Source organism: Pseudophryne corroboree, chromosome 3 (genome assembly GCF_028390025.1).
Source record: "Pseudophryne corroboree isolate aPseCor3 chromosome 3, aPseCor3.hap2, whole genome shotgun sequence".
Classification (NCBI taxonomy): Eukaryota; Metazoa; Chordata; class Amphibia; order Anura; family Myobatrachidae; genus Pseudophryne; species Pseudophryne corroboree.
The window spans coordinates 762559293-762580760 of record NC_086446.1 but is presented as its reverse complement, the minus strand read 5'-3'; the positions used below and the strand labels follow the sequence as shown (position 1 = coordinate 762580760).

The 21468-nt window shown below is 45.5% G+C and overlaps 1 protein-coding gene across 2 annotated transcripts in view; it reads left to right on the top strand.

The window, feature by feature from the left end:
* The window catches only part of LOC135056798 (ovostatin-like), a 124748-nt gene that overhangs the window by 9755 nt on the left and 93525 nt on the right, over positions 1-21468 (top strand). The window contains exon 1 of one of the 2 annotated variants that reach the window (XM_063962400.1): positions 20200-20245. The exons of the other annotated variant lie outside the window; for it this stretch is intronic. The gene's annotated coding sequence lies outside the window, so the exon portion shown is untranslated. Of the gene's footprint in view, positions 1-20199; positions 20246-21468 lie in introns of those variants that run through there. 2 annotated transcript variants of the gene reach the window in all.

The following is a 21468-nucleotide window of genomic DNA, read 5'->3' as shown; positions in this document are numbered from 1 at the left end:
TAAGCAGCCGCGCGTCGCCGCCATTTTCACTCGTGCATTGGAAATGTTAGGGAGAGGACGTGGCTGGCGTCCTCTCCGTTATTGTTGAACTTGATTGTGCATTATTGCTTAATTGTGGGGAGGGCTGGGGAGCAGCTGTATAATATAGGAGGAGTACAGTGCAGAGTTTTGCTGATCAGTGACCACCAGTTATCCGTTCTCTGCCTGAAAAAAACGCTCCATATCTGTGCTCAGTGTGCTGCATATATCTGTGCTCACACTGCTTAATTGTGGGGACTGGGGAGCAGCTGTATTATATAGCAGGAGTACAGAGCAGAGTTTTGCTGACAGTGACCACCAGTATACGTTGTCTGCCTGAAAAACACTCCATATCTGTGCTCAGTGTGCTGCTTTATTGTGGGGACTGGGGACCACCAGTATAATATTATATAGAAGGAGTACAGTGCAGAGTTTTGCTGACCAGTGACCACCAGCAGTGGCGTAACTATTGCCCCCGCAGTCCTCGCGGTGGCTTGGGGGCGAGGGGCTGCGGGGGCGCCACTGATTTACAGCAGACTGACATGCGGACGAGCGTCCGCATGTCAGTCTGCAGTCTCCTTCCCTCCGCCGCTTGTTGGAGAGACACGGAGGGCACACAGCGCGCCTCCCTGTGTCCCTCCTGCTGCATCATCTCCGGCGGCCGCGAGTCTAATAGGGGGACGTGCCGTCCGTGAGCTCTAATTGGCTCACGAACTGGCACTTCCCCCTATTAGACCCGCGGCCGCCGGAGATGATGCAGCAGGAGGGACACAGGAGAGACGAGCTGTGCCCTCCGTGTCCCTCCAAAAAGCGACGGGTGGGGGGGGGGGGTAAATATCTGGCACTGGGGGCATATATGGCACGGGGGGGGGAGGGAGGAATATCTGGCACTGGGGCATTTCTGGCACTGGGGGGTATATCTGGCACTGGGGGGGGATATCTGGCACTGGGGCATATATGGCACTGGGGGGGAATATCTGGCACTGGGGGCATATATGGCACTGGGGGGGGAATATCTGGCACTGGGGGCATATATGGCACTGGGGGGGAATATCTGGCACTGGGGGCATATATGGCACTGAGGGGGGGGATATCTGGCACTGGGGGCATATATGGCACGGGGGGGGAGGGAGGAATATCTGGCACTGGGGCATTTCTGGCACTGGGGGGAATATCTGGCACTGGGGGCATATCGCACTGGGGGGGGGGGGAACTGGCACTGGGGCATATATGGCACTGGGGGGGAATATCTGGCACTGGGGGCATATATGGCACTGGGGGGGAATATCTGGCACTGGGGGCATATATGGCACTGGGGGGGGATATCTGGCACTGGTGGCATATATGGCACGGGGGGCATATATGGCACTGGGGGGGAATATCTGGCACTGGGGGCATATATGGCACTGGGGGGGGATATCTGGCACTGGGGCATATATGGCACTGGGGGGAATATCTGGCACTGGGGGGAATATCTGGCACAGGGGGGGGGATATCTGGCACTGGGGCATATATGGCACTGGGGGGAAATATCTGGCACTGGGGGCATATATGGCACTGGGGGGGAATATCTGGCACTGGGGGCATATCTGGCACTGGGGGGGATATCTGGCACTGGGGGCATATATGGCACGGGGGGAATATCTGGCACTGGGGGGGATATCTGGCACTGGGGGCATATATGGCACTGGGGGGGAATATCTGGCACTGGGGGGAATATCTGGCACTGGGGGCATATTTGGCACTGGGGGGGAATTGATAAAGCTGAATATTTATCGTATATAATACCCTTTATGAGGTCTAAGAACACTGTACGCTATCTACGTATGAAGTACCGTAAGGGTACGCTAGTTGCGTAACAATCGCTTAGCCGTGATCGAGACGCTCAAGCGTCACGTTCACTCACGGCCAAGAGATCACAGGCAGACACGTTATTGGCTGTTGACTAACGTAATGATTCGCTATAGCGTAGCGGACGCTCGGGACCACGAGGAGATCACCAGCGGCGCAGACGCTCACAATATTAAACCTTTGTATCTAAACCATAAACAGTGTGTTGTGCAGTAAAACCTTAGTGTAATGATAAAGTGTAAATGCAACACAGTATAACCTTATTACCTTTAAAGCTGTTTGAGCGTCACCGACGCTCTGAGAATACTTAATACTATAAGAAACACACAGATACCGTGCTCAGGGTCCAACGCCTAATATATATATTATGAATGCTATACTTGCAAAAGAGTTAAACACAATACAAGTCATACACTACAATATAACATAGACTACCTAACCAGATAACTACACAGGAAATACAATACAATACAATACAATACAATACAATACTATTTAAGGGAAAATGAGAGAGAAAGAGAAGGAGAGAGAGAGAGAGAGATTGAGAGAGATTGGCTCAGAACAACAAGAAGATCAATATGATTGCGGAGAAACACTTACGCACAAGGGGAAACGATCGCATGCGCCTCGATATCCAGCTCCCGATTATCAGCAATGAGAACCGTTGAAGAGAGTGAACTGGATATGGTCGGCCTGCCTATTTATGCCTCACACACAATACAATTCAATGGTCCCTACAATCCCATTGTTCATTGGACACAGGAATTCGGCTTCGCATTATCACAAAAGGTCATAGGTTGATTCATACAGGTGGGCTGTGACTGCTTCCAGCTGTTCAGGTGGGTGGGATACTGGGTTTCCCGCCGCATGATTAAATAAGAACAAATAATAGTAAATGGACATAAACTTCTTATGTCCATAACTATTCGCACGAGCGATTAATCCGCTCCAAACCAACACCGGAATATTGCTATTTAAATACTCTTCCGATGGGTACCAAACACCACTGTATGACCCCTGTTAGACCCTTCGTACAATACAAAGAGGGATCTCTCTGTTCAGGAACATGCTATGTTAACTAAACTTTCAGAATCTATCAAAGGGACCATGATTTACAAAATACATTATTACTGAAAATATGTAACGATTGAGTCGCACGCTACGATCACATAAACTCTACCGTAAATACGCATACCGTGCGCCTGCGGGTGCCCGCGACTGTGAGTATGCGCACTCACGGGAGAGCGTACGCATGCGCAGCGCGGACCTGAATGAGGTGCAAATATGGCAGTGTGTATAGAGATATTTTTCTGACTTTGACAGTCCACCCTTTGGCAGTCAATAATAACTGCCACCTTCTAAAACATTTCAAAAAGAGAAAAATATATGTCAGGGGTTAATACATTTCCATGGTTGGGTAAGGGAGGAGAGAGGAGAAGGTGTGAAGAGGGTATGACCTAGTGAGATAGCAGAAGCATGTGTGTATGAGTCCATGTTTGGGGGGTCATGTATCATCGTGCCGTACGTGTGGTACATCAAGCTTCGAGGTATTGCGAAGTATACATTTGAATTCCTTCTTATCCCGTATTAAGGGTCTGTGGATGGGCTGTCAAACTATACCGAGCTCTTTTCGGCTGTGGTTGTAACAAAATGGGGGAGCACATTTTAGTTGATGATACATGAATGGGGGAGGTATGTGATTGCTGATATCTGTGCCTGTATTCCCTATCGACTATGTGTGTCATTACCTGAGGGTTGTAGAAATGAAGATAAAGAACACTTATGGTAAATGCAGTGGTATTCTATGTCAGGTTAATGTACATTTGTCGGTTGAAGTCTTGTTCGGTGTCTGTTGAATGCAGTCTTCTTTGTGCTTTTGCCCATAAGGTGCGGGCAAAAGCTGTCAATGTCCACGGATTTACAAAAAGTGTTGGGCTAGCGTAATTTTAAAATTTCTAGGGAAACTGGGGATCCATGGCATAGTTCATCAAAAATCTGTGTATAAGGTTGTCAGTGCTTCTTCTTTAATCCATCTGTTGTCTGTATATCGGCTCATCAAATTCCTCGTCCAAGTGGGTCTTTTTACCTTGGAAGAAAACGGAAAAACAGGTGAAAGAAACGGACCGTATAATCGCATTTTCATTACATCATTGTTTCTACCGTTGGGTCGTAAATCAAGTCCATTGGAATTACAGTTTCCTCACTCCTCAAACTCATTACCCTTGTACGATGTTTGCACTTCATTAAAGCCTGACCGCATCTAAATATCAATCCAATCGATATGACAACACCTAAGATACATAGGAGAAATTTCCCAACATCCATTATGACTCCTTGAGTCCACTCTCCTAAACCAGAAAACCAATTTCGCGGGTTCAACCATGACACCCAACCAGTCAGCTCATTACCTACAGCAGCAAGAGTGAGATTGTGTCTCCTGCGAAATTCCCACTTCAATTGGAGAATATCGTCCATCTTTTGGTCTATGACCTCTACCAGATTCTCGGTGCTATTCATAATATATGTGCAACATTTCACGCCGTATTGTGTTGCCAGTGTGACACAATATCCGCCTGTCACTGCTGTGAGGTAATTAAGAACCATCCTATGCTGTACCAGTTCTGTTTTGTAAGCTTGAAGTTCCCTTCCAGTATACCTAAACGTGTCATCATACATTTCAGTGATATTATCTAACAAATTTGCGAGCGCCGATATGTATTTATAATTCAGCACTCCTCTAGCGGTGCGGGTGAAATCTAACGCGATTAAGAATTGAATCCCGGTGGATTCACTTATCAGATCAGAGGCCGGATGCTCTGTCTTCTCTATCAGGTGCCTTTTAACAACGTGCTCGTAATGGGTGTGAGTATAAGGAGCTTGGGCACCACGGTGTATGTCTTTCATTTTGTCATGTGATACAGTCATTACTTCAGGCAGTACTTTTCCAATATAACACAATCCTTCAGAGTTTGGGGCAAGCCACTTGTACGCCTTTCTCCCGCATATGAAATATGCATCATCGGGGAGAACATATGGGACGGAGTAGGACATAACCATATTACACACCTTCCATGTGAAATCTCCTAACCCTAATTCTTCCATCTGCTTAGTACACGTATCAGGTTGTACGATATGTGCACAGTATCCTGGTGATACCTCTCCAACTCTCGTAATCCTATTTCCTAAGGTATACCTATACCGGAAAGATTTTCCTCTACTGGCTATGTGGCGTACAAGCTCTGTATCTGTAGGCATTCTATCTGCTCTATGCGAAAAGGTCATGGTGTGGTTACTCCATGACACTTCCCAATTTCCCGGCTTTCTGGGATTGGAGATGTTGAAACATAATAGGGACCTATCCACATGGTATTGGTGGAGCTTCAAACTAGGAGGGCTGGAGATATTAAACCTCCGGTCCACTGGTCTCCCACCATTTAACTCAAGTACCTCCCCTATCGTTAAAGGAAATGGTACTAGCCCTGATTTGCTATGACCTTGAGGTACTTGAGAGCATACCCAACAATCTGTTTTGTTTAACACATTACCCACTAAGGAGTGATAGTCACTCAATGGATGCCGGTCCATATGGATATTAAAACTGGATTGGCATTTCTTAATGCACCCATCCTCAATGACATTGTTACAGAGCCTACAGATACAGTTTTCTTCAGCTAACAATCCTTCACAATTCCTTCTATGGTCAATGCTATCGGATCGTTTTCTGATACTCGCCTTTACTTGTTGGTTAAGTTGTTCTTGGAAAACTACGCCTCCATCTTTATCATCAGAACCCATTCCAGAACCTCTCTCGTCCTCCATGGTACTCTCGCCGGAACAGACTGCTCTGGTCAACATCATGGTCAACAGGAAAATCCGGATCACAGTCTCTTGGGGCAAGTCCATCTTATAGGAGGAGACGAAGAAGAATGAGAAGGGGGAAAAAAAATAATTGAGGGAGATGGGATGGGAAGTTGGAGAAAAACAATAAAAGGGAACAGGGGATCGACAACTGCTTTCGGTCTTCAAGGCTCAGGTGCCGCCTCAGTCCTCCTGGAACAGACACTCCAGTGATACAACCTCTACCGTCTGTTCCTTATCACAGGACTTCTCTGGATCAGCGACATTCTTGCAATGGGACGAATGAACCCAAGTCTCTCTCTCAGCAACCTTCAATGCTGTAGTGCTAGTCAATAAGACCTGGTATGGTCCTTCCCATCTGTCAATAAGGCAACCTGAGCGTAGAAAATTCCGTATCATTACATAATCCCCAGGTTCAATGTCATGACAATTACTATCTGGTAAATCAGGAATCACCAACTTCAGATTATCATTTTGACTCCTTAACTGTTTACTCATGTTAATCAGGTATTTTACAGTCACTTCATTGTTACATTTCAAATCATCCTGAGGGTTAATCATGACATGCGGTTGTCGAACAAACAAGATTTCAAAGGGAGACAGATTAAGAGGGGACCTGGGAGTGGTTCTGATACTGTACAATACAATGGGTAAAGCTTCTGGCCATGTCAATCCTGTCTCTGCCATAACTTTACTCAGTTTATTTTTAATAGTGCTGTTCACTCTTTCCACCTTCGCACTCGCCTGTGGACGGTACGGAGTGTGCAGCTTGCTATCAATTCCCATCAATTTACACATTCCTTGAAAGACATCACCTGTAAAATGGGTACCCCTATCACTTTCGATTATTCTAGGGATACCATATCTACATACAAATTCCTGCACAATTTTCTTAGCAGTAAACATAGCGGTATTTGTAGCCGCAGGAAATACTTCGACCCAATTTGAGAAAACATCTATACAAACAAGTACATATTTCAAATTCCGACAAGGGGGTCATTGAATGAAGTCAATCTGTATTACCTGGAAAGGGCCGCCTGCAGGTGGGATATGGGATGGTTCTGTAGGTATTGCCTTTCCAATATTCTTTCTCAAACAGGTAAGGCATGACATTGCTCTTTTACTCGCATGAGAGGAGAATCCTGGGGCGCACCAATATGCTCTTACCAACTTGCACATCCCTTCCTTGCCTAGATGAGTCAGCCCGTGAGCTGCTTCAGCCAGACATGGAAGATATGCTCTGGGGGCCACTGGTTTACCATGTCCATCCGTCCAGAGTCCTGAGGACTCCTGGCCATATCCCTTTGCCTTCCAGACTGCCTTTTCCTGTGTGGAACACAAATTTTGCATTTCACACAACTTCTGTGTGTTGATGGTATTAAATACCATCAATTGTGTGGTGTCTGTCTGTATGGGGGTAGCAGCTGCTAACTTAGCAGCTTCGTCTGCTCGGCTGTTACCAAGTGATACTGGGTCCTGACTATATGTGTGTGCTTTACACTTGATAATAGCCACTCTGTCGGGTTCCTGTATCGCTGTTAGAAGTCTTTTTATGTGAGCTGCATGCGCTACCGGTGTACCAGCTGCCGTCATGAAATTTCTGAGACGCCATAGGGCTCCGAAATCATGGACTACCCCGAATGCGTATCTAGAATCGGTGTAGATATTGGCTAATTTTCCCTTAGCCAATTCACATGCTCTGGTTAGGGCGACCAGTTCAGCAACCTGGGCTGAGTGAGGTGGGCCTAGTGGTTCCGCTTCTATGGTGCCTTGGTCATCTACGACTGCGTATCCAGTACACAAGTCTCCCGAGTCTGACTGTCTATGACAACTACCGTCCGTGTAGAACGTAAGTTCTGCATCTTCCAGTGGGTTGTCACTGATGTCAGGCCTTGCGGTAAAATTTTGGGTCAAATATTAAATACAATCATGAGTGTCTTCCTTTGTATTAAATCCTCCTTCCCCACCACTCTCATCCTCCACCATTTGTGTCTGACCAGACACACCTGGGAGATATGTTGCAGGGTTTAATGCACTGCATCTCCTTATGGTGATGTTTACGGGGGCCATTAGTGCCAATTCCCATCTTGTAAACCGCGCTGATGAGACGTGCCTGGTTTGGGCAGAATTTAACAAGGCTGACACTGCATGTGGTGTATGAATTGTGAGGTTGTGACCTAGCACGACGTCTTCGCTTTTCGTTACTAGCAATGCTATCGCAGCAACGCTTCGCAAGCATGTGGGGAGGGATCGCGCTACCGTGTCTAGCTGAGCGCTGTAGTATGCTACTGGCCTGCTGGCATCACCGTGCTTTTGGGTTAGTACGCCTGCCGCGCAACCAGCACTTTCTGTTCCGTATAGTTCAAAGGGTTTCCCATAGTCCGGCATACCTAATGCTGGTGCCTGCGTTAGGCACTGTTTAAGTCTCTCAAATGCCATCTCGGACTCGTCTGTATGCGAAATCCGATCAGGTTTGTTTGAGGAGACCATCTCCTGCAAAGGTAACGCTAAAATGGAAAACCCTGGGATCCAATTACGGCAATACCCACACATTCCTAAAAATGTTCTGATCTGTTGTTGGGTTTGTGGCAGAGTCATGTCTCTAATTGCTTGAATTCTATCAGCGGTCAGGTGTCTCAGTCCTTGTGTTAGACAGTGTCCCAAATATTTTACCTTAGTCTGGCATAATTGCAACTTGTCTTTGGAAACCTTGTGTCCTGTGTCTGAAAGATGAAACAGGAGCTGTTTCGTATCCTTCAGGGATGCTTCCAGTGAATCTGAACACAGCAGTAAATCATCCACATACTGTATCAATACTGATCCACTCTCTGGTTGGAAAGACTGTAAACAATCATGCAAAGCCTGAGAAAATATACTTGGACTATCTATGAAACCTTGGGGTAATCGAGTCCATGTGTATTGGACTCCTCTGTATGTAAATGCGAACAAATATTGGCTGTCAGGGTGCAGAGGTACCGAAAAGAAAGCGGAGCAGAGGTCAATAACAGTGAAAAATTTCGCAGTGGGAGGGATTTGCATTAGGATGACAGCTGGATTTGGCACTACGGGGAACTGACTCTCAACTATTTTGTTAATCCCCCTTAGATCCTGCACTAGCCTGTAACCCCTCCCCCCACTCTTTTTGACAGGGAAGATGGGACTATTAGCAGTGCTGGACGTTCTTACCAGAATGCCCTGTTGTAGCAAGCGCTCTATTACTGGGTAAACTCCTAACTCCACCTCTGGCTTCAGAGGGTACTGTGGGATTTTTGGAGCTATCCTACCATCTTTTACTTGCACAATTACCGGAGCTACGTTTGCCATTAATCCAGTGTCCTGTCCATCTTTAGTCCAAAGTGACTCTGGTATCTGAGATGTCATTTCTTCTACTTGGGAGGGAGTCCTATTTGTCATAATGGTATGTGACATTAATTTTGATGGGGAGTCTAACATGTCTCGCACTTCCTGAGCGTGATTCTCAGGTATGTCCAAGAATACACCTTCAGGAGTACAATAAATGACGCACCCCATTTTACACAGTAAGTCTCTACCCAGGAGATTGGTCGGTGCCAATGCAGCCAGCAAAAAGGAATGCTTGGTATGTAAAGGCCCTATTGTAATCTCTGCTGGTTTGCTAACAGGGTAATGCTGGACTACTCCTGTTACTCCCACAGCTGGAATTGTCCTACCAGTGGTCCTCATGCCCACTGTCGAATTGATTACTGATTTGGCCGCCCCCGTATCTACAAGAAAGTTTAATGATTTACCAGCTACATTGATTGCAATTTCGGGTTCACTTCCAAGGCTTGCAATCAATTTTACTGGCTGCAGATTACAGGTATGGCCACACCCCTATTGGGTATGGTGACCTCCCTGAATCCCGCTGGCAGCAACTATTTGTGATGGAGTTAATTGGGAACTACTAGAGGCGTGCCAGTCTCTGTTCGGGGGGTATCTTTTTGTTTCCCCTGTATGTGGCTCATAACTCCGTTTCTGCGGACCCTGATCCCAATGTCGTGTGTCGTGTCGTTGTCTAGGGGGTTGGTATGAGTTTCGTGAATTCTTTACTCTACAATCTCGTGCCATGTGTCCCTGTTTATGACAAGAATAACAAGTAACCACACTTGACTTACCCACAGGGTTTGGTGATACAAACAAAGGCTGCCTTGTGGTCAGGGCCTGTATACTTACTGACATTAATTTATCACCTTGTTGTTCCCTATGTCTGGTGATGTTCCTATCGTGATCAATAGCAGCCTCTCTCAAAGTAGCCACAGACAGACCTCGCCAACATGGTTGTGTGGTCTGTACCCTAGTCTTCAATGACTCTTTTAAACCATCCATCAGTACCGATACTGCTACTTCCCGATGGTTTGTGTCTGTTTTAATGTCCTCTATGCCTGTGTATTTTGCCATTTCTAATAATGCTCTGTGAAAATACTCTGCAGCTGTCTCTGACTCCTTCTGTTTAATGGAGAATATCTTGTTCCATTTGGCTACCGCTGGGAAATACTCTTTTAACTGTAAGCTTATTCTTTTCACATTATCTTTGTTGTACACATCTGTAAGAGGTACATCCTGATCTAATCCGCAATCAGCTAAAAATTGAGTTGCGTCGACATTGGAGGGTAAACATGCTCTCAGCAATATCTGCCAGTCTTTATTGTTGGGCTCTACAGTGTTACCTAAGTCTCTGATGTATTTTTGACTGGCAACTAAGTCTTTTCTAGGGTCAGGGAATTCAGACACTATGGTCCTTAATTCCATTCGGGAAAATGGGGTGTACATGGCAATGTTCCTAATGGGAGTGGCTCCTGATGTGTCTGTTTTCCCATTTGGCACTGCTATTACTCTAACGGGAGTAATTCTAACAACCTCATTCTGTGTAGATTCTACAGGCTGTGTTGAAATAGTTTCAGCATAATGCATGGTGCCGTACTTACCCGTTGATACGACCTCACCTATCCCTCCGCTAGGGGCCTTTGTTACTAATCTCGTGGGTGGAGCTGTGCCTACGGTGGTCTCTGCTATGGTGGCTGCTAGAGAGAGCGCTGAAATTGTTGCCGATTCGTCCTCTTGATCACACTCCTGAGGAAAGTTCAAAACAGGGTACAACTTGCACGGGTTAATACTTGCATTGGTTAATTGGTTAACATTATCCTTAACATTTACACAGTTGCTAAGAGTTTGTTGTTTGTTACCCCTTAATGCGTCATTCTCCGCAACCAATCTTTCTCCTGATATATATGGTGGCGGTGGGGCCGTGGCAATCAGTTTTCTGTTAGAGCCAGATCCCGCCGCCTGAGCCAATCCTCTCTGTATGTCACCTTCCTGTTGCCACAACTGCAAATAATCGTAATGTTTGATTCGTCTCTTTGCTGATTTAATGAGACGTATCCTCCTCCTTAAATTTTGTAACACTTCTGAGCTGAAGCTACCTACTCTTGGGAATTTCTCCCCGTCATGTACTGTCATTCTCTCCCATTCATCACATAAAGCTTCTGTGTGACTTCCATATTTCTCACACATTACATACCTGGCCGACCCAATTGGTCGGTCCACCGAATCAACCCGAACCGAGGTTGATCGCCCCCTACCTGAACAAGTGGCCCCCATAGTTCGAAAGTGTTGCTTTATTCAGCCAACCCTTACGCAAAACCAAATGTCCAAAATAGGCTGACGGTGGCGGTTTACCGAGTACCCCACTCACTCGCCCACGCCGACCAATACGACCTGATCACACCGATATGGTGCTGGCGTACTCGACCTAGGGCCCCTGCGACCTTAACCTCTATTTACTGGAACCTGTGAGGGTGATCCGAAGAACACTTACTCTTTCCAGTAACTATTGGTTGCTGGATAGTTCCTGAGTGAGCAGCGAACTTCCCTTAAAATAAAAAAAAATTACACAAATCACGTTAGAATGTACAAATAGCGTTTGTGACCCCTTTACTCTAATGGTACTAGGTCAGATTACTAACTAATGTACACAATTACGTGCGGTACAATCGTTTAGTACACAAGCAACTAATCTTATGTACTGAGCGACCAACGGAATCGAAAATTTCGGCTGCGAATTCCTTCAGCCAGAGCTTATATGGCCTATATGGGTGTTGCACCAACCCTTTCTTGGTGTTGTGCCTGTGGACTGTATAGCGGACTTCCTTGTCTGCTGTACCTGAACCTGCTGGTCTGTTATGACCTCCTGGTCTGTTACAGTATGACCTCCTGGTCTGCTACACTCTAATGCTCAAATTGTATATTTAACCAGGGATGCCTCCCTAGCCACCGTGCACGTCACTTACACGCATGTACCTCACGAGTACTCGACTTTTCTTGTGGTTCAACCTTTAAAATTGTAAAAACAAACACTCACTCACCGCATATACACCTTTGTTTCTATTTCTATTTCTGCGCAGAAATTTTTCTTTAGACCAGATGTGTTACCAATTAGGAGAAGGATCTGTTAATTTAAATTTGGAATGTTAAACTAGATTTGCGCGATTTATCGCCTGGCGTTATTTACCGCGTGGCGCTACTTATCGCGTTGAGAGGAGAGAAAAAAAAAAACCTGTGTTTTGAGTTACGTGGGCGTACCCGGACGCTCCGTTGCGTAATTTACGCTGCGTGCGTCGGCCTTTGGTTTGCGTGCACAAATCTCAGTCCTTGTTAGGGACACGTGTACGCAAAATAAAGATCCACCGTAACACAATTTATATGTTTATCAATGTAGATGATCCTTGATCATCTACCGCACACCACACTGACTTCGCCTTATCTCCCAGGCAAAACTGTGTGTTTGTCTATACTTTAACTATGTTACCTATACTCTTAAACTATAAAATAACGACAAATCTCTCTAAGCACGTTTATCAATTATAGAACTGGCAAACAGGAGAGTGACATACGAAAATACACAAATGAAAAGGAAATGCAGATATATATGTGTGCGTGCGTGTATACGCAAGACAGAAAAATAAACAGTTTTAAAAAGACACTATTGTTTTGTTCTTACCTCTGGTTCCCGGATTCCTTCAGCACCCTTTACTAAGAGAAGCAGACACTTATCCCGACAGCACCACGAGGAATACAACCTCCCGCCCTTTGCTGGTGGATAATGTCTGCTGTATCTACCTAGTGCAGATATGTGAAGGACGGGCGAGCCGCCAATTGATAAAGCTGAATATTTATCGTATATAATACCCTTTATGAGGTCTAAGAACACTGTACGCTATCTACGTATGAAGTACCGTAAGGGTACGCTAGTTGCGTAACAATCGCTTAGCCGTGATCGAGACGCTCAAGCGTCACGTTCACTCACGGCCAAGAGATCACAGGCAGACACGTTATTGGCTGTTGACTAACGTAATGATTCGCTATAGCGTAGCGGACGCTCGGGACCACGAGGAGATCACCAGCGGCGCAGACGCTCACAATATTAAACCTTTGTATCTAAACCATAAACAGTGTGTTGTGCAGTAAAACCTTAGTGTAATGATAAAGTGTAAATGCAACACAGTATAACCTTATTACCTTTAAAGCTGTTTGAGCGTCACCGACGCTCTGAGAATACTTAATACTATAAGAAACACACAGATACCGTGCTCAGGGTCCAACGCCTAATATATATATTATGAATGCTATACTTGCAAAAGAGTTAAACACAATACAAGTCATACACTACAATATAACATAGACTACCTAACCAGATAACTACACAGGAAATACAATACAATACAATACAATACAATACAATACTATTTAAGGGAAAATGAGAGAGAAAGAGAAGGAGAGAGAGAGATTGAGAGAGATTGGCTCAGAACAACAAGAAGATCAATATGATTGCGGAGAAACACTTACGCACAAGGGGAAACGATCGCATGCGCCTCGATATCCAGCTCCCGATTATCAGCAATGAGAACCGTTGAAGAGAGTGAACTGGATATGGTCGGCCTGCCTATTTATGCCCCACACACAATACAATTCAATGGTCCCTACAATCCCATTGTTCATTGGACACAGGAATTCGGCTTCGCATTATCACAAAAGGTCATAGGTTGATTCATACAGGTGGGCTGTGACTGCTTCCAGCTGTTCAGGTGGGTGGGATACTGGGTTTCCCGCCGCATGATTAAATAAGAACAAATAATAGTAAATGGACATAAACTTCTTATGTCCATAACTATTCGCACGAGCGATTAATCCGCTCCAAACCAACACCGGAATATTGCTATTTAAATACTCTTCCGATGGGTACCAAACACCACTGTATGACCCCTGTTAGACCCTTCGTACAATACAAAGAGGGATCTCTCTGTTCAGGAACATGCTATGTTAACTAAACTTTCAGAATCTATCAAAGGGACCATGATTTACAAAATACATTATTACTGAAAATATGTAACGATTGAGTCGCACGCTACGATCACATAAACTCTACCGTAAATACGCATACCGCGCGCCTGCGGGTGCCCGCGACTGTGAGTATGCGCACTCACGGGAGAGCGTACGCATGCGCAGCTCGGACCTGAATGAGGTGCAAATATGGCAGTGTGTATAGAGATATTTTTCTGACTTTGACAGAATATATGGCACTGGGGGCATATCTGGCACTGGGGGCATATGTGGCACTGGGGGGGAATATCTGGCACTGGGGGCATATGTGGCACTGGGGGGGTATATGTGTACCTGGCACATGGGGGGGACGACTATATTTGGCACTGAGGCATGTAAGTACCTGGCACCGTGGGGGAATATCTGGCACTGGGGACATATGTGGCACTGGGAGCACAGCCCTAGCAACAAGGACTACCTCCTAGCAACGAGCATGACACCCAGTGCATGAAACACCTGGCAACGAGCATGACACCCAGTGCATGAAACACCTGGCAACGAGCATGACACCCAGTGCATGAAACCCCTGGCAACGAGCATGACACCCTGAGCATGAAAACCCCTGGCACCGTGCATAGAACCAAGAGCATGAAACCCCTGGCAACGAGCATGACACCCAGTGCATGAAACCCCTGACAATGAGCAGGTAATTGAAAAGTAATTAGAAGCCTTACTGTAGGACTTAATGTGTAATGGGCATTACGGTGTGTGGCATAATGTATCACGGACATTGCGGTGTGTGTCATAATGTGTCACAGGCATTACGGTGTATGGTATACTATATCGCGGGCATTGTGATATGTGGTATAATGTCTCAGGGTCATTGCAGTGTGTGGCATAATGTATCACGGACATTGCGGTGTGTGTCATAATGTGTCAGGCATTACGGTGTGTGGTATACTATATCACGGGCATTGTGGTATGTGGTATAATGTCTCAGGGTCATTGCAGTGTGGCATAATACATAACGGGCATTGCGATGTGTGGCATAGGGTATAACGGGCAGGGCATTGCGATATGTGTCACAGGCATTACGGTGTATGGTATACTATATCACGGGCATTGTGGTATAATGTCTCAAGGTCATTGCAGTGTGTGGCATAATGTGTCACAGGCATTGTATGTGCTATAATGTATCGGGCATTGCAGTGTGTGGCATAATGTATCACGGACATTGCGGTGTGTGTCATAATGTGTCACAGACATTGTATGTGCTATAATGTATCAGGGGCATTGCAGTGTGTAGCATAATGTATAACGGGCATTGCGATTCCTGTCATAATGTGTCACAGGCATTACGGTGTGTGGCATAATGTGTCACAGACACGTTAGGCATTACGGTGTGTGGCATAATGTGTCACAGACACATTACGGTGTGTGGCATAATGTGTCGGGGGCATTACAGTGTGTGCATATTGTGTCGTGCATTATTGTGTGTGGCATAATGTCTAAGGGCCATTGCAGTATGTGGCATAATGTATACTGGGCATTACTATAAGGAGGAAAAATGACAAATAATGTAAGGGGCATGAATCAGGATTATTTTTCTTTCCTGTGGTGGCCAACGTATGGGCGTGCAGGTTGCAAAACTGGGGTATAAGGTAGTCTTTTCCTGCAATGCCACGCCCCTTTATGCAAAACCACGCCCACTCCAACAAAACCACGCCCCTTTTGGGGCGCGTGCGCGCCTTCGGCGCGCGCATATTTATCCCTTTCTTGCTCCCAATTATGGAGCATGAAGGGGAGGGGGGGGCGCCGAAGAATTTTTTGGCTTGGGGGAGAAAAATTTCTAGTTACGCCACTGGTATGGACTCCCCGAAAACCCATGCATAATAAAGAGGCAGTTTAAAAATAAAATAAAAAAATTATAATTATAAATAAAGGGTATAGAGGTTGCAAATAGATCTTACGGCAAGGATAGCAGTGTCTGCATCTTGTAGCATGGTTCCAGTTAGCTGCATACGTTCCGTCACTACAGGGCTTGCACAGTGTGACTGAGGAAGCTGAACATTTCTCCTTTATGTAGTAACCTGTTGGAATAAATCAGTCAATTACTATCCAGTAAAATACACTCTCCTGCTATGTAATACCGCATCAGTATTTCAATATATATAGCAATTCACTGTTTTCTTTTTGTACACATTTTCTCTTCCTCCACAGCAGTGCAGTGCTCTTTTCCTGCAATGCCACGCCCCTTTATGCGAAACCACGCCCACTCCAACAAAACCACGCCCCTTTATTGGCACGCGCGCCGAAGGCGCGCGCATATTTATCCCATTCTTGCTCCCAATTATGGAGCATGAAGGGGGGGGGGGGGGGCGCGCCGAATAATTTTTTGGCTTGGGGGAGAAAAATTTCTAGTTACGCCACTGACCACCAGTATATAATATATAGCATTACGGTACAGTAGGCCACTGCTGTACCTACCTCTGTGCCGTCATTAAGTATACTATCCATCTAGATTCTTTACCTGTGGTGCATTTCAGTTGTGCAGTTTGCTGACACAGTGACCACCAGTATATATAGCAGTACGGTACGGAAGGCCACTGCTGTACCTACCTCTGTGTCGTCTTTAAGTATACTATCCATCTACATTCTATACCTGTGGTGCATTTTAGTTTTGCAGTTTGCTGACACAGTGACCACCAGTATACTATATATAGCAGTATGGTACGGAAGGCCACTGCTGTACCTACCTCTGTGACGTCATTAAGTATACTATCCATCTACATTCTAAACCTGTGGTGCATTTTAGTTTTGCAGTTTGCTGACACAGTGACCACCAGTATACTATATATAGCAGTACGGTACGGAAGGCCATTGCTGTACCTACCTCTGTGTCGTCATTAAGTATACTATCCATCTACATTCTATACCTGTGGTGCATTTTAGTTTTGCAGTTTGCTGACACAGTGACCATCAGTATACTATTTATAGCAGTACGGTACGGAAGGTCACTGCTGTACCTACCTCTGTGTCGTCTTTAAGTATACTATCCATCTACATTCTATACCTGTGGTGCATTTTAGTTTTGCAGTTTGCTGACACAGTGACCACCAGTATACTATATATAGCAGTACGGTACGGAAGGCCACTGCTGTACCTACCTCTGTGTCGTCATTAAGTATATTATCCATCTACATTCTATACCTGTGGTGCATTTTAGTTTTGCAGTTTGCTGACACAGTGACCACCAGTATACTATATATAGCAGTACGGTACGGAAGGCCACTGCTGTACCTACATCTGTGTTGTCATTAAGTATACTATCCATCTACATTCTATACCTGTGGGGCATTTTAGTTTTGCAGTTTGCTGACACAGTGACCACCAGTATACTATATATAGCAGTACGGTACGGAAGGCCACTGCTGTACCTACCTCTGTGTCGTCATTAAGTATACTATCCATCTACATTCTATACCTGTGGGGCATTTTAGTTTTGCAGTTTGCTGACACAGTGACCACCAGTATACTATATATAGCAGTACGGTACGGAAGGCCACTGCTGTACCTACCTCTGTGTCATCATTAAGTATACTATCCATCTACATTCTATACCTGTGGTGCATTTTAGTTTTGCAGTTTGCTGACACAGTGACCACCAGTATACTATATATAGCAGTACGGTACGGAAGGCCACTGCTGTACCTACCTCTGTGTCATCATTAAGTATACTATCCATCTACGTTCTATACCTGTGGTGCGCCTCTTTTTTTCTTTGCATCATGTGCTGTTTGGGGACAATTTTTTTGAAGTGCCATCCTGTCTGACATTGCAGTGCCACTCCTAGATGGGCCAGGTGTTTGTGTCGGCCACTTGTGTCGCTTAGCTTAGTCACACAGCGACCTTGGTGCGCCTCTTTTTTTCTTTGCATCATGTACTGTTTGGGGACAATTTTTTTGAAGTGCCATCCTCTCTGACACTGCAGTGCCACTCCTAGATGGGCCAGGTGTTTGTGTCGGCCACTTGTGTCGCTTAGCTTAGTCACACAGCGACCTTGGTGCGCCTCTTTTTTTCTTTGCAATATGTGCTGTTTGGGGACAATTTTTTTGAAGTGCCATCCTGTCTGACACTGCAGTGCCACTCCTAGATGGGCCAGGTGTTTGTGTCGGTCACTTGTGTCGCTTAGCTTAGTCACACAGCGACCTTGGTGCGCCTCTTTTTTTCTTTGCATCATGTGCTGTTTGGGGACAATTTTTTTGAAGTGCCATCCTGTCTGACACTGCAGTGCCACTCCTAGATGGGCCAGGTGTTTGTGTCGGCCACTTGTGTCGCTTAGCTTAGTCATACAGCGACCTTGGTGCGCCTCTTTTTTTCTTTGTATCATGTGCTGTTTGGGGACAATTTTTTTGAAGTGCCATCCTGTCTGACACTGCAGTGCCACTCCTAGATGGGCCAGGTGTTTGTGTCGGCCACTTGTGTCGCTTAGCTTAGTCACACAGCGACCTTGGTGCGCCTCTTTTTTTCTTTGCATCATGTGCTGTTTGGGGACTATTTTTTTGAAGTGCCATCCTGCCTGACACTGCAGTGCCCCTCCTAGATGGGCCAGGTGTTTGTGTCGGCCACTTGTGTCGCTTAGCTTAGCCATCCAGCGACCTCAGTGCAAATTTTAGGACTAAAAATAATATTGGCCCTCATTCCGAGTTGATCGCTCGCAAGGCGAATTTAGCAGAGTTGCTCACGCTAAGCCTACGCCTACTGGGAGTGTATCTTAGCTTCTTAAAATTGCGACCGATGTATTCGCAATATTGCGATTACAAACTACTTAGCAGTTTCAGAGTAGCTTCAGACTTACTCGGCATCTGCGTTCAGTTCAGTGCTTGTCGTTCCTGGTTTGACGTCATAAACACACCCAGTGTTCGCCCAGACACTCCCCCGTTTCTCCGGCCACTCCTGCGTTTTTTCCGGAAACGGTAGCGTTTTTATCCACACGCCCCGAAAACGCTGTGTTTCCGCCCAGTAACACCCATTTCCTGTCAATCACACTACGTTCGCCAGAGCGAAGAAAAAGCCGTGAGTAAAAATACTATCTTCATTGTAAAATTACTTGGCGCAGTCGCAGTGCGAATATTGCGCATGCGTACTAAGCGGAATTTCACTGCGATGCGAAGAAAATTACCGAGCGATCAACTCGGAATGAGGGCCATTGTGAGGTGTGAGGTGTTCAGAATAGACTGGAAATGAGTGGAAATTATGTTTATTGAGGTTAATAATACTATGGGATCAAAATGACCCCCAAATTCTATGATTTAAGCTGTTTTTTAGGGTTTTTTGAAAAAAACACCCGAATCCAAAACACACCCGAATCCGACAAAAAATTTTCAGGGAGGTTTTGCCAAAACGCGTCCGAATACAAAACACGGCCGCGGAACCGAATCCAAAAACCAAAACACAAAACCCGAAAAATGTCCGGTGCACATCACTAATTTTTATATTGTAATGTGGACACTACTATATATTTCTATTATACCGGGGGCACTACTACACTATATACTCCTGTTACAATGGAGACATTACTATATATTGATATTAATTTGGGGGTAATACTATATATATTTATTATACTTGGAGCATTACTATATATTTCTATTATACCTGGGGTATCACTATATATTTCTATTATAGTGGAGGCATTACTACTGTATATATTTCTAGCCTTGCATCCAGAGTGCAACGAAAAGAGGCTGTGGCATGCGGCCACACCCCCTGACAACACATGACCACGCCCATTTTTCAGCACTCAGTACCACTATGAAAATATTTCTACTTGCACCACTGTTGTTGACCCAATTAATGTCGACACGATCAATATTGACATTGCAAGCATGTCAACATTACAACCACGTAGACGGTCTCATGTTGACATTATGAATGTAATAGGCTTAGCAGTAGCACACCTACAAAAATTGTATCAGTAAATACAATATACTGTACAAAATCAAAATTGTTATATCTAAAACAACTTTCATTTTGTACAGTACATTGTATTTACTGATACAATTTTAAAGGAGTGACTCGTTATACATTTACTGGGAGGCGTGGCCCTTCCTAGTCACACTGCAGCCCAGTACACAGCAGTGTGTACTGGTCTGAGGAGAAGAGCTACAGCTGCTGCTGCCAGGTAAAGGGGAGGCGGAACGGACGGGACGGGGGAACGTGGGCAACCTCTGGGACCCTCCATCAGGCCTGGGTAGTGGGTAAATAGAACTAGCTCTCCCCCCCCTAGGCACCACTGAGTACATAATATGAAAGCACATATTTGTGGTAAACATGGAAAAAAGTTTGAGAAACAATCGACTTTAATTTGCTAGATACAAAATCCTCAGCTACATTGCAGTTACCTGGGCTGAAAGGTATTTGTGGATATAATATAATGAATACAGCACAGGTAGCAGTGTAGTGTTGGCATACAAGTGATCAATCAGCCTCTATTGCATAATATTTACCAACCGTTCTTTGAGAATTTTTGTTCATCTGCTGATTTTTGGAACCTGTTTTGGAACTCTGACGTAACAGCAGCTCAGGAACATTGTTGCGACACTTGTACAGGGATGTCATAGCCTTAAGGCAGAAGGAAGTATTCATTTGGGAAGGTGCACTAATAGGATCTGCATGATCTGTCACACGGATCTCGGTGAGCCTGCCCATAATGTGAACCTGTCTTGTGACTTCCTAATTCTGAGACAATTTGAAATGACACCTCTGCCCCTATTACACACAAGAACACCTTTAGAAGTGTATCTAACAGTTCACTTCATTTATAAAAGTGTTTTTTTTGTGCAAAAAATCGAGCAATATTAAATAGAGATGAGCGGGTTCGGATCTCTGAGAACCGAACCCTACCGAATATCACGTCCCGAGCCCGGATCCGGGTCCAGACTCGGAAACCAGAACGAGGCAAAACGTCATCATCCTGCTGTCGGATTCTCGCGGGTTTTGGATGCCATATAAGGAGCCGCATGTTGCCGCCATTTTAACTCCAGTCTTGGAGAGTGTAGCGAGAGGACGTGTCTCCTCAGTGTCTGTGGCGGAAAGTGGTGTGGTGACCAGTTCTTATGTGTCATTCCAGTGCTGTCTTGTGCTGCATCAGTCCAGTGGTGGTGTCTTGTGCTGCATCAGTCCAGTCACAGTGGTGGTGTCCTGTGCTGCATCAGTCTAGTGGTGGTGTCTTGTGCTGCATCAGTACAGTGGTGGTGTCTTGTGCTGCATCAGTCCAGTCACAGTGGTGGTGTCCTGTGCTGCCATAAGTGCAGTGCTGCTGTATAAGTCCAGTCCAGTGCAGTGATGCTATGTTGTACTGCGTCAGTCCAGTGGTGGTGTCCTGTGCTGCCATAAGTCCAGTGG